Consider the following 4,997-nt stretch of genomic DNA (forward strand, 5'->3'; position numbering starts at 1 on the left):
TTTATTACAGTTAAAACATCTCCATCCTCGAACTGGAATCTGACCTGAGCCTCCTTCTCCACTTCGTGTTGCACTTCCACTATAACTAAACCCTCCGGGTGAAAAATGTTTAGATTGAGTATTGTTTTTCTTACTACGCCCAACTACCTCACTTGATGACTCAGCCTTTCTCTTCTCACTCTTTTCCTTCTTCTCCTCCTTCTCCCTCCTCTGTTCCTTTAACATATCTGCAATCCTCTCTGCGTGCCCAGCTCGTTGATAAACATCATCCATGGTACTTGGTTGACCAGCTGAAAGCCTCTTCTTAATAGTGGTTGTTAATCCCTTTTCAAATCTGAGTGCCAACATCTCATCACTAAAATTCAAATCAGCTACATATTCTGACAATTCCATAAACCTGTTATAATAAGTCTCTACTGTCATCTCTTCAGTCATCTTGAAAGAATCAAATTCAGCTCCCATCTTACTCCTAATATGTTCTGGTACAAATACAGCTCTCATATTCTCCTTGAAACCCTTTCAAGTGATAAAAGGTTCATCACTCTCCCTCCAAGCTTCCCTTAAGACTTCCTTACTACGATTCCACCACAAACCCGCTTTTCCCCTCAAATAGTAAGCAGCTTGATCTAATTGCAACTCTGCAGGACATCCTAGCAACTCAAAAAGGTTATCAAACTCCCTATGCCAATCTCCTAGTAAAGATGGTTCACCTAATCCGTCATACTTTGTCGGGTTGTGCCTTGCGATACTAGCACTCATCTTTGCTGGATCCTGAACCGACCCCTTAGCTTTCAGTGCCGCAGTCAAAGCCTCATTCATGGATATCAAACGATCAATCTCCTCTTGGGACATGGTAGAGGGTTTAGGTGTAGATATTTTTGGAGGCATGGTTCTATAAAAGCAAAACAAGACAACATAAGTTTCTACCCGAGGAAAGATGGCTCAACATTTTTAAATATTCTATACTTACAAAACAAGGTTTGGTCAATTTTATCCTTCCTCACCCCTCTTTAGGTCCTCCTATCATCACTCATACCTCCCAATTATCATAGGTTAGGAATCAACAAAACATTTATATTAAATTTTTGGTAAACTCGCGTTTTCGGAAATCAAAGTCAAGCTGTAAATTTCAAAAATCGTCATTAAATAACCGTCACGTTCTACATTGACTTTTTATACTTTCCAGAAAATATAAAGAGTTTTCAAAACATGGAAAAAATAATCAAGTCCAAATCTCGAACAACCATTTTATAAAGATTTTTACAATTCAGTGGGTCCAAACAGGAACCGATCAGCAATTTGTCAAAAACTTGGGTCAACTTGTAAAAAATTACTATTAATTGTCGAAAAATTACCTTGTCACGCACCTTATCAATTTGGACACATATTGGAATATTTTAAACAGTGGAGTTGGAATTAAGCAAAAAGATTAAGTATGTATTAAATGAGAAATTTTACGAAATTGTTTGTCGAAAACTTAACTGTACAGGAATATTCCGACCATTGTCCACTAAATTATTTATTTCTCCCAAACAATAAAAATTTTAAACCTAAGACCAACGGCATTGGTAAGCTAACTCACTGGGTTATCACTCATAAAAATTCCAACCATGTATGATGAACGGAGGTCAAATGGCAACTAAATCAAATAGAGGTAAAATCTGACGGAATAAAGTTCAGCTCTAGGTTCCTTTCTACTAGGTCACAAGCCCTTATTAACACCCTCCCACTCCTAGATCAACACAACTTGGTCGATAAACTTTCACACACGAATAGTATATACTCTAAAGCATTCATATCACAAGCTTAATCATTTCATAATATATTTTAAATAACATGGTTTTGGGATTCACACAACGGCATATCACTAGACATGATTCTACTATCACACAACGTTCAACCATATAATCAATATCAATTTATAATTACTTTCATGCTCATGATCAAAACAATTCAACATCAACTCCTCATTTCATCCAGTCCACACCCCTTAAAATCAATGTTACGTCCCGTAAACTCGGTCATCAATGAAAACAATATTAAAACAAAGCAACCAAAACTCCTACGACAAAATAAACAATATTCATTTTAAATTACCCCACTCTGTAATATCTCTCAAGGGAACCGGTTCAAAACTGAAAGGGCCAGAAGTTTGGTGTGACGGGGCCCCTAACTCATTCCAAGCCTTAAGTGGGCTCTTAACAGTTTCTACCCGAGTTCATTTTATTAGACACATCCTATGTTCATTATTATTCATTGGTTAGGCCTGAGGATCGTTTTGCTCTGATACCACTTTGTAACATCCCCATTTATTCAGGAGCCTTTAGCTAGAGATTCCCAAATAAATAGGACTGTTACCATCTCGGTTTCCCGAGGTAGTAGATAACAAAGTCCAACTCACCCAAGTAATTTAAATAAAAACTTTAATGATTACATATTTATTACAAATTAACCAACTAAATCTTAATATAAAATAAATACAACTCGCAGCGGAAATAAATAAAGTGATAAAATCTTCTACGTGGTTTAGACTTCTAGGTAGATTGGCCAAGTCCTCACGCATCCCATAGCTCCCAAGTCAGCTAATCTTTAGTACCTGTCAAATCTGCTCCCCATTATGGTTCACCGCAGGTGTTCACGAATACACAGTCAACCGCGAGGTTGAGTAGGAATAAACTAAACAACAATAATAATAATCCAACCAAAATAAACATCCTTCAAATTCTCATCACTTCATCCGTACAATTCACTTACGTCACTGGCAGTAGCACAACTCCCTTAACACCGTACTATGCTCAACTCAACAACTGGCAGTAGTACTTTCGTACCATGCTCAACTAGCAATAGTACCCCCCGTACTATGCACAACTGGCAGTAGTAATCACTTACTATGCACAACTATCTGGCAGTAGCAATCACTTGCTATGCGCAACTGGCAGTAACAATCACTTGTTATGCACAACTGGCAGTAACACCCTCCGTGTTATGCTCAACTGAATAATTAACTCTCCATACCAAATATAACCAAACAACAAAAACTCAATAAAAATCACGTCTTCATCTCAACCAACATCTTAACATACATCATTACTCTACTTCCAATAATGAATCACAATATTAACCTTAACCTCATAATCGTCACATTTAAACATTCATTCACTTAACAATAAAACCGAGTTGAGTAGGAAATTCCTACCTGAGACGGTTGCAAATCCAGCAAGCAAAGTACAAGTAACAAAGGTCCTTAACCGAATCCGAACCTACATTTAATATATATACCATATACAATTAAAACGATTCTATTTTACAACTAATAATAATATTAACAATATTCATATTCTAAATATCGTCCCACTCAGAGTTAAATTTTACTAACCAATGATCCTTTTTAATAACTCAACTAAAACACAATGAACACCAACTAACTTATAGTCATGGGAAACTACCAAATTATCATTTATTTATCCAAATCCCTTATTTTACATGTAAGCCTTTCTTCCACTACATACATTAAACCATAGAAACCCACTTACGTAATCATAGCCCTTGATATTATCACTACAACATCACCACTAAAATTCCATATAAACCATGCAACACACTCTGATCTCACGTACACCCGCCTCTTTTTCTAACACACTACCGACTTCGACGCACAAATTCACATACCACGGCTGGTACACCACCAGCGTAACCATACTACGCGACATATCCCTAACTCAAACGTCACCAATGCGCAGCAATATAACACCCACGACCAGGTAATTCGCTGCACACGCCACTACACATGTAATACGACTTAAAACAGAGTGTCGCTGCGACGACAACGAGCTAACCTGAAATCACTACCGTTAAGTAACCCGTCAACATACTAACTTGTTACATCAATTCGGTAGACAAATTAGACTCATGCTAAACGCACGGTGTTGGCGAACATTCGCCAAAACCGCTCCACAACAGAGTGTTCTAGACAGCTACGACCAACCCTAATCTTAACTTCCGACCACTCTATGAAACACCTCAAAGACGCCCTGCACCACTACCCTACGACAGAACATCAACCGACCATCAAGTCTGCCCAAAACTGACACGAAACAAATAAAAGAAACAAGCTTTGTATTCCCTTGAAACACACAACTTAACTCCCGCAACTACAGCACAAACCACAATTTCAACTACCAATTTGTAATCTAATATAGGGTTCTAGACATGAATTATACTAAGATTTATATTAAGTTAATGAAATCCGGGATTATAATATGTTACCTTAATGTGTATGAGCAAGACGACGGAGTGTTGTGTAGCTTATCGAACGAAAGATCTGACCGAACGGTGACGGCGTGCTCAAGAACTCTCTTCCCTAGTTTTATGTTTTTTTTTGTATTATGACGGAAGTAGTAGTTTAGGACTTAGGTTGAGATTATGGGTTATTATTATAGGGCGCACATAAAAACACGGCCCATATGAACTAAAACACGGAATTTGTTTGTTTTGGGACGCTTTACACCCTTGACTTTTCAACTCTCACTGAAATTGTGAAAAGCATGCATGCTACGTGTATGCTCACTGTTATGCACTATCTTATACCCACAAATTTCTTTTTCTTTTTTTCCAGTGAAGATGCTGAATTGGTATGTTAATTAGCATTAATATTTAATTAGTATAATTTTATTAAATTAACTTATTTAACCATTAAGTTAATTAAAAAAAATATATACTAATTAACAATTAGTGCTAATTAACATATTTTCTCAAAAACAAAACTTAGTTTTAAAACACTCTAGAATAAGACGACTTTACCCCGTGAGACGGTCATTTCCTAGAAAAAAAAGGTCGTCTTACACTGTGAGACGGTCTCACACTATAATTACTGTAATTTTAAGTACTAGTTACAGTATTCTAAAGCTTTTGGACAAATGTGCCCAAATGTTACTGTTTCTTCATTGACAAAATCCATCGTAATAATAAAACATTAATTTGAGGAGAATGATAATTAG

The sequence above is a fragment of the Silene latifolia genome, chromosome X (assembly GCF_048544455.1).
Source record: "Silene latifolia isolate original U9 population chromosome X, ASM4854445v1, whole genome shotgun sequence".
Taxonomy (NCBI): domain Eukaryota; kingdom Viridiplantae; phylum Streptophyta; class Magnoliopsida; order Caryophyllales; family Caryophyllaceae; genus Silene; species Silene latifolia.